Source organism: Saccostrea echinata, unplaced genomic scaffold (assembly GCF_033153115.1).
Source record: "Saccostrea echinata isolate AGI-Se365-2 ecotype Australia unplaced genomic scaffold, CSIRO_AGI_Sech_v1 ptg000052l, whole genome shotgun sequence".
Classification (NCBI taxonomy): domain Eukaryota; kingdom Metazoa; phylum Mollusca; class Bivalvia; order Ostreida; family Ostreidae; genus Saccostrea; species Saccostrea echinata.
The window spans coordinates 13,628,114-13,643,572 of record NW_026889801.1 but is presented as its reverse complement, the minus strand read 5'-3'; the positions used below and the strand labels follow the sequence as shown (position 1 = coordinate 13,643,572).

The window sequence follows — 15,459 nt, the reverse complement described above, 5'->3', positions numbered from 1 at the left end:
ATAAAATAAATAATTCATTCCCCCCCCCTTCTTAAAAAAAAATCACATCAACAACAACGTAGAATATTTCTGTAAAATTCAAACCAGACCTCGGATCGACAACATATTTGGTACATATGTAGCATAGACCTCAGAGAAACTTTCTTGAGAGTTTTACGGTGAGTCTTATAAGTTTATAGAAGTCATGAAGTTTCACGGCAAGAACTACAAGTTCTGTTGTGTTTGAAATTAAAGTGCAGGTGGACGAAGAAATGATCTAAACCTTTTATCGGCTATTTCTTCAGATGTCGTTAGTAGCATTCGATTTTCCTGATATGATACGACATTTTAATACCAAGCATTCTCTCTTTCTTTTACATTTGGAATTTATTTGATTTTTATTTAGAATTAATCAGTTTCCAGAAATAGCGATTTTCGGTATATTAAAAACAATTCTCGCTTTCATTGTCGTGTTTCCCTTCTAAAAATGCATGTTGGGAGTTTAATTTGTGCTACACATATTTAATTTAACCCAAAGAAATGCTTATTTAAATGTTTCATATTTATTTCAGGATATTCAGTCAGAAATGTTAAAATCCGAACCCGATCTTTTAAGCTTACAACAAAGCTATTTTCAAAAAATTCAGCATGCTCACAATATCGATGAATCGGGCTACAGTCCATTAATACATTTTCATTAGGGAACAGTGTTAACGTTTTCTCACGCAGCCCGTCCCTTTTTATTAAGGTCTTCCGACTTCCTTCGGAAGACCTTATTGTTTTCCGTCTGTTTTCTATTATTATTATTATTATTATTCTTTTTTTTTCATAGTTATGGCGATATCTCAGCTGTGAGTGAGCAGATTTCAGAGATTTTTTCGCGGAAGATGCATCATGTAAATATCTCCAGACGTGTTTTTCATTTTTTCAAAATTCACTTCCGTTCGCGATTTTTGGGGAAATTTGTATTTTTTAAATGGCATTTTGTCCAGAATTTTTCTCGACAACGGCTAAAGATATGAAATTGAAACTCAATGAATAAATAGAACATCAAATTCCAATATGGGGAACGACCTTTATTTTTCGTCGTCGCCACTTCCGGTCGCAAACGGAAGTGAATTCAAAAAGTCCAATTTTTCAACTTTTTTGTTTTTCAATATTTTTCTTTAGAATTTACAGGGTTTATAGAGTGTTTTACAAAAATTCTAAATATGTATTCAATATTTTGATGCGTGCATTTATTGCAAAGATATGACCGATCCAAACTTTGTCCCACTGTCTGGGGTTCGAATCCTGCTGGAGGTAGTTAATTTTTTTTCTTTGTTTTTCTCTTTTTTTCAGTTGCTAATGACTTCTCTCTCTTTAAAAGCATGTATGGTAGTTTTTGCTGATTTTTAAAAGCTTTTTTGTCAGAGATTCTGTAGAAAACCTTTCGACATATACTGAATATCTTTGCATCTATAATATGTCCTTCTAAAACTATTTTAAGGATTTCATTCTTGTCCCCAAAGCTTGACCCATTCAAAAGTTGTCACCCCTTTTGCAATAAAACCTTGTTATCGCTACTCCTCCGAAACCGTAAAACGTAGAGATTCCAAGCCTTCAGCAGTGTCTTCGACTCATTTAATACTCTCTTCATTCTATCATTGCTAAAAGCATTCTTTGGTCCCTTGTATGAGTTACTGCCCCTGAAAGTTTATGCTGCTTACATTTAATGAGCTTTTTTTAAAACGGTGTATCCTAGAGACATGGGACCAACTGCATCGGCATGTTTGACTTTGACCTTGAAATATAGGTCAAGGTCAAAGTCATTTAAAAACATAAGAAATTCCTTATATATTTGTAAAATATAGCAATGCACCAAATGACCTTGAACTTTGACCTTGACCTTTGGCCTTGACATTGGGTCAAATGAAAAGTAAGGACATGCATCCAGCTCCAGTATCAGGTAAAAACATAGAAAGTAAAGATTTCCTTGTTTTGTTTTGGTTTGTTTTTTTTTTTTTTTTTGTTTTTTTTTTTTTTTTTGGAAATGACCTTGACCTTTGATCTTGACCCAAAGGTCATATTCAGACTTAAAGATGTGAAAGTAGTTACAATTCTTAGTTTATAAGAGGCATAAAATAAATAATTCATTCCCCCCCCCCCTTCTTAAAAAAAAATCACATCAACAACAACGTAGAATATTTCTGTAAAATTCAAACCAGACCTCTGATCGACAACATATTTGGTACATATGTAGCATAGACCTCAGAGAAACTTTCTTGAGAGTTTTACGGTGAGTCTTATAAGTTTATAGAAGTCATGAAGTTTCACGGCAAGAACTACAAGTTCTGTTGTGTTTGAAATTAAAGTGCAGGTGGACGAAGAAATGATCTAAACCTTTTATCGGCTATTTCTTCAGATGTCGTTAGTAGCATTCGATTTTCCTGATATGATACGACATTTTAATACCAAGCATTCTCTCCTTCTTTTACATTTGGAATTTATTTGATTTTTATTTAGAATTAATCAGTTTCCAGAAATAGCGATTTTCGGTATATTAAAAACAATTCTCGCTTTCATTGTCGTGTTTCCCTTCTAAAAATGCATGTTGGGAGTTTAATTTGTGCTACACATATTTAATTTAACCCAAAGAAATGCTTATTTAAATGTTTCATATTTATTTCAGGATATTCAGTCAGAAATGTTAAAATCCGAACCCGATCTTTTAAGCTTACAACAAAGCTATTTTCAAAAAAATTCAGCATGCTCACAATATCGATGAATCGGGCTACAGTCCATTAATACATTTTCATTAGGGAACAGTGTTAACGTTTTCTCACGCAGCCCGTCCCTTTTTATTAAGGTCTTCCGACTTCCTTCGGAAGACCTTATTGTTTTCCGTCTGTTTTCTATTATTATTATTATTATTATTCTTTTTTTTTCATAGTTATGGCGATATCTCAGCTGTGAGTAAGCAGATTTCAGAGATTTTTTCGCGGAAGATGCATCATGTAAATATCTCCAGACGTGTTTTTCATTTTTTCAAAATTCACTTCCGTTCGCGATTTTTGGGGAAATTTGTATTTTTTAAATGGCATTTTGTCCAGAATTTTTCTCGACAACGGCTAAAGATATGAAATTGAAACTCAATGAATAAATAGAACATCAAATTCCAATATGGGGAACGACCTTTATTTTTCGTCGTCGCCACTTCCGGTCGCAAACGGAAGTGAATTCAAAAAGTCCAATTTTTCAACTTTTTTGTTTTTCAATATTTTTCTTTAGAATTTACAGGGTTTATAGAGTGTTTTACAAAAATTCTAAATATGTATTCAATATTTTGATGCGTGCATTTATTGCAAAGATATGACCGATCCAAACTTTGTCCCACTGTCTGGGGTTCGAATCCTGCTGGAGGTAGTTAATTTTTTTTTTCTTTGTTTTTCTCTTTTTTTCAGTTGCTAATGACTTCTCTCTCTTTAAAAGCATGTATGGTAGTTTTTGCTGATTTTTAAAAGCTTTTTTGTCAGAGATTCTGTAGAAAACCTTTCGACATATACTGAATATCTTTGCATCTATAATATGTCCTTCTAAAACTATTTTAAGGATTTCATTCTTGTCCCCAAAGCTTGACCCATTCAAAAGTTGTCACCCCTTTTGCAATAAAACCTTGTTATCGCTACTCCTCCGAAACCGTAAAACGTAGAGATTCCAAGCCTTCAGCAGTGTCTTCGACTCATTTAATACTCTCTTCATTCTATCATTGCTAAAAGCATTCTTTGGTCCCTTGTATGAGTTACTGCCCCTGAAAGTTTATGCTGCTTACATTTAATGAGCTTTTTTTAAAACGGTGTATCCTAGAGACATGGGACCAACTGCATCGGCATGTTTGACTTTGACCTTGAAATATAGGTCAAGGTCAAAGTCATTTAAAAACATAAGAAATTCCTTATATATTTGTAAAATATAGCAATGCACCAAATGACCTTGAACTTTGACCTTGACCTTTGGCCTTGACATTGGGTCAAATGAAAAGTAAGGACATGCATCCAGCTCCAGTATCAGGTAAAAACATAGAAAGTAAAGATTTCCTTGTTTTGTTTTGGTTTGTTTTTTTTTTTTTTTTTTTTTTTTTTTTTTTTTTTTTTGGAAATGACCTTGACCTTTGATCTTGACCCAAAGGTCATAATCAGACTTAAAGATGTGAAAGTAGTTACAATTCTTAGTTTATAAGAGGCATAAAATAAATAATTCATTCCCCCCCCCCCCTTCTTAAAAAAAAATCACATCAACAACAACGTAGAATATTTCTGTAAAATTCAAACCAGACCTCGGATCGACAACATATTTGGTACATATGTAGCATAGACCTCAGAGAAACTTTCTTGAGAGTTTTACGGTGAGTCTTATAAGTTTATAGAAGTCATGAAGTTTCACGGCAAGAACTACAAGTTCTGTTGTGTTTGAAATTAAAGTGCAGGTGGACGAAGAAATGATCTAAACCTTTTATCGGCTATTTCTTCAGATGTCGTTAGTAGCATTCGATTTTCCTGATATGATACGACATTTTAATACCAAGCATTCTCTCCTTCTTTTACATTTGGAATTTATTTGATTTTTATTTAGAATTAATCAGTTTCCAGAAATAGCGATTTTCGGTATATTAAAAACAATTCTCGCTTTCATTGTCGTGTTTCCCTTCTAAAAATGCATGTTGGGAGTTTAATTTGTGCTACACATATTTAATTTAACCCAAAGAAATGCTTATTTAAATGTTTCATATTTATTTCAGGATATTCAGTCAGAAATGTTAAAATCCGAACCCGATCTTTTAAGCTTACAACAAAGCTATTTTCAAAAAATTCAGCATGCTCACAATATCGATGAATCGGGCTACAGTCCATTAATACATTTTCATTAGGGAACAGTGTTAACGTTTTCTCACGCAGCCCGTCCCTTTTTATTAAGGTCTTCCGACTTCCTTCGGAAGACCTTATTGTTTTCCGTCTGTTTTCTATTATTATTATTATTATTATTCTTTTTTTTTCATAGTTATGGCGATATCTCAGCTGTGAGTGAGCAGATTTCAGAGATTTTTTCGCGGAAGATGCATCATGTAAATATCTCCAGACGTGTTTTTCATTTTTTCAAAATTCACTTCCGTTCGCGATTTTTGGGGAAATTTGTATTTTTTAAATGGCATTTTGTCCAGAATTTTTCTCGACAACGGCTAAAGATATGAAATTGAAACTCAATGAATAAATAGAACATCAAATTCCAATATGGGGAACGACCTTTATTTTTCGTCGTCGCCACTTCCGGTCGCAAACGGAAGTGAATTCAAAAAGTCCAATTTTTCAACTTTTTTGTTTTTCAATATTTTTCTTTAGAATTTACAGGGTTTATAGAGTGTTTTACAAAAATTCTAAATATGTATTCAATATTTTGATGCGTGCATTTATTGCAAAGATATGACCGATCCAAACTTTGTCCCACTGTCTGGGGTTCGAATCCTGCTGGAGGTAGTTAATTTTTTTTTCTTTGTTTTTCTCTTTTTTTCAGTTGCTAATGACTTCTCTCTCTTTAAAAGCATGTATGGTAGTTTTTGCTGATTTTTAAAAGCTTTTTTGTCAGAGATTCTGTAGAAAACCTTTCGACATATACTGAATATCTTTGCATCTATAATATGTCCTTCTAAAACTATTTTAAGGATTTCATTCTTGTCCCCAAAGCTTGACCCATTCAAAAGTTGTCACCCCTTTTGCAATAAAACCTTGTTATCGCTACTCCTCCGAAACCGTAAAACGTAGAGATTCCAAGCCTTCAGCAGTGTCTTCGACTCATTTAATACTCTCTTCATTCTATCATTGCTAAAAGCATTCTTTGGTCCCTTGTATGAGTTACTGCCCCTGAAAGTTTATGCTGCTTACATTTAATGAGCTTTTTTTAAAACGGTGTATCCTAGAGACATGGGACCAACTGCATCGGCATGTTTGACTTTGACCTTGAAATATAGGTCAAGGTCAAAGTCATTTAAAAACATAAGAAATTCCTTATATATTTGTAAAATATAGCAATGCACCAAATGACCTTGAACTTTGACCTTGACCTTTGGCCTTGACATTGGGTCAAATGAAAAGTAAGGACATGCATCCAGCTCCAGTATCAGGTAAAAACATAGAAAGTAAAGATTTCCTTGTTTTGTTTTGGTTTGTTTTTTTTTTTTTTTTTTTTTTTTTTTTTTTTTTTTGGAAATGACCTTGACCTTTGATCTTGACCCAAAGGTCATAATCAGACTTAAAGATGTGAAAGTAGTTACAATTCTTAGTTTATAAGAGGCATAAAATAAATAATTCATTCCCCCCCCCCCTTCTTAAAAAAAAATCACATCAACAACAACGTAGAATATTTCTGTAAAATTCAAACCAGACCTCGGATCGACAACATATTTGGTACATATGTAGCATAGACCTCAGAGAAACTTTCTTGAGAGTTTTACGGTGAGTCTTATAAGTTTATAGAAGTCATGAAGTTTCACGGCAAGAACTACAAGTTCTGTTGTGTTTGAAATTAAAGTGCAGGTGGACGAAGAAATGATCTAAACCTTTTATCGGCTATTTCTTCAGATGTCGTTAGTAGCATTCGATTTTCCTGATATGATACGACATTTTAATACCAAGCATTCTCTCCTTCTTTTACATTTGGAATTTATTTGATTTTTATTTAGAATTAATCAGTTTCCAGAAATAGCGATTTTCGGTATATTAAAAACAATTCTCGCTTTCATTGTCGTGTTTCCCTTCTAAAAATGCATGTTGGGAGTTTAATTTGTGCTACACATATTTAATTTAACCCAAAGAAATGCTTATTTAAATGTTTCATATTTATTTCAGGATATTCAGTCAGAAATGTTAAAATCCGAACCCGATCTTTTAAGCTTACAACAAAGCTATTTTCAAAAAATTCAGCATGCTCACAATATCGATGAATCGGGCTACAGTCCATTAATACATTTTCATTAGGGAACAAGGGAACAGTGTTAACGTTTTCTCACGCACACCCGTCCCTTGTTATTTTATATACTGCTTGCAAGTTCAGGAACTATTTCCTTTTACGGAACTTCTTTATTCCCCTACCGATTCTAAAAATACGCTTGTATTTATTCTATAGTCTCAAACAATTAACTTACTCAATTTTATCGGAATGTGTAGCGCAGTGGTTAGAACACCTGCCTTTCAAACCAAGGGTTTTGAGTTCGATCCCAGGTGGAGGAGGATTTTTTTTTTTTTTTTTTTTTTTGCTTTTTTGGCATTTTTCTTTTTTTCGGCCTAAACGACACGAAAACACTTAAAAAGGTAGAAAGGCCTCTAATTGTTCTCTGAACAATTAGTTTACTTGTTATTATTAAGGTCTTTCGATATATATGATAAGATATGAATATGAAACTTGCTGAGGTGATAGAACATCAAATGTAGATATGTTGATCGACCATTATTTTCCGTCGTTCGTACTTCCAGTCGCAAACGGAAGTGAATTAAAAATGTTAAATTTGTAACTTTTTTGTTTTTCAATATTTTTCTCTGGGATTTACAGGGTTAATAGAGAGTCTTCTAAGAGTTCTAAGTCTGTTTTTATCATTTTGATTGATGCATTTGTTGCAAAGATATGTAATACAAAGATAGATTACATGATCAGTACGTACTGGTCCCTGCTGACAAAGCAGGTAACAACATTGTCTTTGTTTGTAAGACTCATTATATTAAATGTATTTTAGAGGAACTTGGATTTAATTCTACAAGTGGTAATCCAACTTATACTCATAGTTCCCTTTCTAAGGAAGAACTTCTTCAAAATCATATGTCAGTTTTGAATATTTTTAATATTCCAAACAACCAAAATGAATTCGAATTACCATATTTATATTGGATTCCGAAACTTCATAAATATCCTAACAAACAAAGATACATAGCGGGTTCCAGTATATGTTCAACCAAGCCTCTATCTTTACTCCTCACTAAGATATTAACAGTGGTGAAGGAGAAACTTCAAGAGTACTGTGCAACAATATATTCGAGAAGTGGTGTAAATCAGATGTGGATACTTAAAAATTCTAAGGAACTTTTGGAAAATTTGAAATCACAAGATTTTACCAAAATCAACAGCTTTAAAACTTACGACTTTTCAACTTTATACACAACCATTCCCCACGATAAATTAAAGTCCAGGCTTTTTGATATCATTGACAGCTGCTTTTTCAATAAAAATGGAACTCGTAAATATACTTACCTTGTCATTGGTCATTTGCAAAATTATTTTGTTAAAAAACATTCTGATTGTACACACAAGTACTCTGAAGTTGACATTAAAAAGATGCTTGAGTTTCTGATTGACAATATCTATGTGGTTTTTGGAGACCAGGTCTTCCAACAATCTATTGGAATTCCCATGGGTACCAATTGCGCCCCGTTATTAGCAGACCTTTTTTTGTATTCATATGAAGCAGAATTTGTCCAAAATCTTGTATGTGAAAAGAAGAAAACACTTGCTGTGGTCTTCAACTCGACATTTAGATATATCGACGACGTATTGTCAATTAACAATGGCTATTTCCATTCTTATGTCGATACGATATATCCTGGTGAACTTGAGATAAAAGATACCGCAGAGTCTGAAACATCTGTTTCATATTTGGATATTTTACTTGAAAACGATATTAATGGTAATCTAACAACCAAGCTTTATGATAAACGTGATGACTTTAACTTTTCAATCGTCAACTTCCCTTACTTATGCAGCAATATACCTTTATCACCTGCATACGGGGTATATATCTCTCAGTTGATTCGATACGCAAGAGCATGCTCTACGTATGTACAATTTCTAAAACGAGGTAAATTATTGACAAATAAGTTGATGAAACAAGAATATCAGCTGTCTCGTTTAAAGTCATCATTTCGTAAGTTCTATGGTCGATACAATGACCTTGTCAGCAAATACAATTTATCATTGAGTCAAATGCTGACTGACGTTTTTCATACTAATTGTTAGGCCATTACTTACACACTGAATTGTCGACGGATTTTTCCGTGATTTCCCGATCATGACAAGGAGCACACGGCGGAAGTGACCGGTCGGCAGGGGATGCTCACTCCTCCATGGCACCTGATCCCACCTCTGATGTTTGGAGGTCCGTGTTTGCTCTGCTCCTATTTTGTATTGTTTAATGGACTTTTGAGCTTGAATACTGTTCGTTATCTCCATATCTTTCATATGACCGCATTTATTGCAAAGATATGACCGATCCAAACTTTCTCGTATTGTTGCGGGTTCGAATCCTGCTGGGGCGGGAGATTGTTTCTCTCTTTTTTCAGTTGTAAATGATATTTTTCTCTGTGAAGACATGTGTGATAGTTTTTGCTTATTTTTTAAAGCTTTTTTAACAGAGATTCTACAGAAATCCTTTAATAATCATGATCTATGTTGAAAGACTGTGTTACATAAACGCAAACAAAAAATACCTTCAATAAAGTATTAAATGAAGTGAGGTAGCACAGCGATCTGGAGAAAAGTTCGGTCGGAAGACCACTTGTTGCCCTAGCAACAAGAAACGCATCTAGTTATTATTATTATTATTATTTTTCTTCCTGGGTACTTTTTTGTCCGTGAGCGATCTCCGAAACTACACATCCGATTGAGGTGAAACCTTTTTAGGGTTACTAGGCATGTTATGTAGATTTGCGGAACGAAGGTCATTTTGCGCGCACGCGCATGCACGTGCGTGCGCGTGCAATGCGTAAAATGACCAATATACTTGAAATAGCTGTAACTTTTATATTTTTTGATGAAATGCTTTGATACTCAGAATATAAGGATATATTAAAAGTATGAACAAGATGACATGGTCAACATGCACATGCATGCACGTGCGCGCACGCGCAAAGCGTAAAATGACCAATTTACTTGATATAGTTGTAACTTTGAAACTTTTTGATGAAATGCTTTGATACTCAAAATATTTGTATGTATTTAAAGTGTAGACAAGGCGACATGATCATCATGCATATGCATGCACGTGCGCGCGCGTGCAATGTGTTAAATGACCAATTTACTTAATATAGCCGTACTTTATATATTTTTTGATGAAAAGCTTTGATATTAAAAATATACAGATATATTAAAAGTGTAGACAAGATGATGTGGCCATCATGCACATGCATGCACATGCGCGCGCGTGCAATGTGTTTAATGACCAATATACTTAATATAGCCGTAACTTTTATATTTTTTTATGAAAAGCTTTGATACTAAGAATAAACAGACATATCATAAGTGTAGACAAAATGGCATGGTCATTATGAACATGCGCGTGCGCGCAATGCTAAGATGACCAATATACTTGATATAGCCGGAACTTATATATTTTTTGATGAAATGTTTTGATACTGAGAATATAAAGATGCATTTATAGTACAGACGGAATGATGTTGTCAACCTGCACATGCATGCACGTGCGCGCGCGTGAAATGCGTTAAATGACCAATATATTTAATTGCCTTATTTAATGAAGCTTGCAGGAAATAAGACACCAAAAGGGAGTTGGGGAGCGTTTGGGGAACATCTGTAACGGTCCCCGTTACAATTAATACTAGTTAGTTTCGTGATGGTGATAGAGTGTATATAATTATATAGACAAGTAAATAAATCTACTTTTTGAGTGTTTGCTGATTACCAGATTAACTATTCAGATGATCCCTGATTATTATGTATCTGTTGTTTTTAAGCAACATATCTTCATCTAACAATTTATTATGTTTTATTAAATAATTATTAAATTGTCATCCCATTGATTCTTTACAGGGTTGTATTTTACTCAGGTAACTATAAGGCCCTTGGACCTCTTCTTTTTATTGAATTTTGTTGTATTTTTACATTTACCAGTAAAACGTGTTTCGTGATTGCAATAATGATATTCGATATTCAGTTAATTGTACAGTTCTATGGCTCTTGAATAATATTCTGTTCTGGTGTAGATCGAATCAGGAGTTAAATGCAGTCGATAAAAATTCTGCATGCACATACTGCCTTTCACAAACAGCCGTTTGCTTTTGTTTTTATACATGTATGAGTGGTGAGTGTGTTGTAAGAAACAGACATCCTTTGCAAGGGAGTGCTCCGTTTTGCGTCGCCCTTGTTAATCACGTCAATATCAACACACTTCTTCTCGGATTTTTTTAGTGGATACCCATACCGTATTCATACCCAGGTACGTGTACAAATAAGTAAATCATATAAAATCAAGGTTACATCTAGAAAGAGAGGGGGCAAGGCAGGACGTATCTATTTATTGAGTGCATTTCATAATGAGTAAAACGTGACACTAGCAACATCATGTCCATTGTCAGCTTTTTCTGACACCAATGCGGCAAACTCTGTTTCTAAAATGAACAAAAATCAATTTGTTTAAAAAGTATTTTGTATTATTGATTTTCATTGTTAGTCCAAGCAGTTATCTTTTTTTTTCAAATAATTTAATATGACAAATAAAACGTGTGTGCGACCTACTATGCAAATATTTATGACATTTTCCGGAAAGCAATAGTTGCGCACTGCTTGTGATTATTACAGCTAGCGAGATAAACAGCGGTAGGTGCAATTTATACATTTCTGTTTTGAATGAGAGGGTTTTAATATCAAAGTACTGAAGGTACTGATAGGAGTTGATTTTAAGGACGATTTCAAATAAAAATTTTATGTTTTTAACCTTGTTTGCATCTTTTCAAATTATTTACAACATTATTGCTTCTTAATTTGGTATGCGAGTATCAAAAGACTAAAAAAAATGTCACGATATTAAGGAGTCAAAAAAGTAAGGCTTGTTTTGATTTGACCATAACTTTTGAATGATATGCAAAAACGTGTAAGACTTCTTCATTGCTCAAAATTTTTCAGTAATTTAAGTAATTTCAGTAATTTTCCTTACCAAAAATTTGTTTAAAAGTGCCAGAGTGACTTTTTTCGTCAGAATGTGATTCAAGTTGTTGATTCCCCTCCTATATATATATATATATATATATATATATATATATATATATATATATATATATATATATATATATATATATATATATATATATATATATATATATATATATATATATATATATATATATATATATATACAGTGGTGCCGCGTTTATCCGGACGCCATTTATCCGGACGCTTCACCATCCGGACGATATTTTTTGGGAACCGTTATTTTGTCTCATTTATCCGGAAATTCGCGTTCCGTATCCGGGCGGTCGATTTCTACTACAAAACGTAATACTTCATTGAAAAATGACTCGTTTATTCGGACGGTAATTTTCAAAAAAAAAAACTTTTTCACACTTATCACGAGTAGTGTTAATTGTTGTAAAAACATTGGCCATGCAGTCGGATTGAAGGCGGTTACCTGTGACCTACAAACAATAGTGTCTATAATTAGCGTGTGTTTATCCCAATTAAATCAACGTTTATTATGAAGCTCGAAGAATTTAGCTTACACTGTGAATTAATTAAATAAAAATCCGTTTAAAATCATATTGTTAACCGTATATACATCAGTAAATTCATGAGAATATTGAAGAATTGTAAATAAAATGAACAATAAATTATGAGCGATTTCGTAATGCTCTTTATCATATTAATTGCGTTAGTTTAAAATACGATTTTCCATTTCTAAAAACGTTACTAAATGCATTTAAAACACTTTTTTTCCCACAAGATAGTTTAGAATGGTACATAATTGAAGAAATATCTTTCTATTTAATGTACTACCGTCCTTAAACGTATATTACTTTAGAAAAATAATATTAAACTGGCGTTGGCATGGTTGGGTATAGAAGATGATTACGTTTTTCAAGGTATTTTTTAATGATCGAAATTCAAACTTAGCGTCTGCAGAAAAAAATATTGATAATCATGAAGATGGCTTGTGTTTACGTTGGATGTCTTCAATACTTTCACTGATTGCACGTGCCTGAGTTTGCTTGCAGTGCTCAGTTAATTTTATTAGTAACCCATGTAATGATAATACGGGGAATATACGGGGTTAACATTTGAACATTTTCAATGATGATGCTGAACAGTTTTGTCATATCATATGAGCTTCAATAATTATATGACGAAATAAAACAACAGCAGGTCAAAATTTGATCAGCCCATGAAGTCACATGCCAAAGAGAAGACGAATAAACTTCCCCATGTTTAAAACGTAGGTCTCAGCATAAAATTGCCTATCGTCCATTTTTTATTGTGTAAATTACATTTTAATATATTTTTTCTTTAATTAATTACTTCTTTTAAAACTATAAAATAAAAACAATAAACCAAAATATTAAAGTTTCTTTTCTTTGCCGTCAAATTTGATACAAGAATGTGCATATATACATGCTTGGAGAGTGTTTTTGAGAAGTGATTCACTTATCCGGACCATTCATTTATCCGGACGATTTCGTTGGGGACAGAGGCGTCCGGATAAACGAGGCGCCACTGTATATATATATAATCTTTGAATAAATGATTTTTAAATGTACGTTTAAATTTACATATAGAGAAATGGTGTATGTTTTGCTATTTTGCAAAGGCGCCATATTGTTTTCAATATGGCAGATTTTTGTTCAATGCATTATAAAAGAAAAAAAAAGCATAAATTAAAAAATATCCATTCGGAATAATTTCTTCCTTATTTGATTTTATCTTTTATTGTGTCCTGTATCGGAATGCAATCTTTCGTTTACAAAATGACGAAAAGTTGAAAGTTCATTTCAAGTTTGAAAATCTAAAGGGAAGCTTCATTACAACGAAATTCATGTAGAAAAAATGTGATGAAAGAGCTTACAAGGTCTTTATCAATCAAATTTATAAATATTTGTCATTTTCCGATTTCATCCTCATCTTGCGTGAAGTTGTCAAACTTGCAATTTCTGTTTCTAAGATACATGTAATCAGATGTTGTTTTCTTTTAAACTCAGTGAAAATCCCGTTTTAGACAGAATTCAGAAAAACTAAACAACACTCCCAGTGGGGAAAATGCAGGTTTTTTGTTATTACCTGAGAAAATATTGAACTTCATTATTGTCATACGATGAGGGATACGATCAAATAATTACTAATGTTTCATTATAAAAAGATTAATAATTTATTTATTTTTTTTGAAAAATATCACAAAAATAATGAATATTCATTGGCAACGATCACGTTGGCATTTATTCATGAATAAGGTGTACAACTTTAACCATGTGATGTACTCTGACCAAAGTTAAATCACGACAAATACCATCTATATTGGTGATGAGAAAATTAATACAGCAACATGTATACCAGAAATAGAGATTCTTCTCAAATTTATGCCCTCTTTCCAGATTGTATTGTTTGATAGATTTTTTGAGATCAATCACTGTCTGTTATGTTCACTTTTTTCATAGTGACTTGGATTCACAATATACATCTTCACTCTTGTAAAGGTGAAAAAGACTTACCAGATTTTCAAGTCTATTCCAATAGCTTATCTTTGATCTTACAATGTCGAAGTGTAGGGGAAATCTACCAAATTCAGATAGTACAGCAAAACTAGTTGCATATTTATGTACACCAAGTATTAATTTGCAAAATTTCAGTTTATCATAGAATGATTTGGATGACATCCTGTTTATTGTACCGCCAGGGAGGCTATTTTTTTTAGTAAATGGATTAAAATAAACCCAAATTTCATATGCATACAATAATTAAACTAGGGTTAATTGAATGACCAAAACTATGAACAGTGGTATGTCTAAATTTATTGAAACTATGAATTTTTTCTTCCTTTTTTTAATTAATTATTTGATTTATTTTTTTTATAAAGTTAATATACTTTGAGCAAAAGATAAGAGCATGAGAAATGATACACTTAGGTATTTGTATTTAGATACATTACATGACATAACAGTGTATTTACATATAAATAAATTTCGTTTGTTTATAAATTAAACCTTATTCCGTGGCATAATTCATTTTTAAATGTATCGGGTATCATTTTTATATTTTATTTTTACTTTTCGCTGGAATCTAACTAAGATTGCAGCGAGATGAAATATTTCATTACAGGTATATTAAACCTCAAAGCAACATATTTGGTCTTCGTTCGCAAATGTATACGAATCACACGGTTTTGTGTTAGAGGAAAATGGGCTATTTCAACACCCCACTCTGCTCCAAAAATACTTAATGTGCCCCAAATTAGCAAATTTCTAGATCCACTCCGAATTCCGTTCTATCAACAGTGAAATAATTGTTGAGACGATTACATGCACAGCATTAATATTCCTGCAAAAATAAAAATATTACACAAGCCATCTCAATTACACATCTAATAAAAATTAATCCTGTGTATACTATCAATAATTATCATTCCAGGCACAAAACTAAAAGGATGCTAAATTAAGTTTGTCAAGTAGGTCACGTCTGCTGCAGTTT

At 32.7% G+C, this 15,459-nt stretch overlaps 1 protein-coding gene across 9 annotated transcripts in view; it reads left to right on the top strand.

Annotated features, from left to right (window-relative positions):
- The first annotated feature begins 11,104 nt into the window (after nucleotides 1-11,104).
- LOC133203844 (uncharacterized) overlaps nucleotides 11,105-15,459 on the top strand; it is a 161,697-nt gene continuing 157,342 nt past the window's right edge. For 4 of the 9 annotated variants that reach the window (XM_061339646.1, XM_061339644.1, XM_061339647.1 and 1 more), the window contains exon 1: nucleotides 11,107-11,227. The gene's annotated coding sequence lies outside the window, so the exon portion shown is untranslated. Of the gene's footprint in view, nucleotides 11,228-15,459 lie in introns of all 9 variants that reach the window. The other 5 variants (XM_061339640.1, XM_061339638.1, XM_061339639.1 and 2 more) reach the window with 2 other exon arrangements.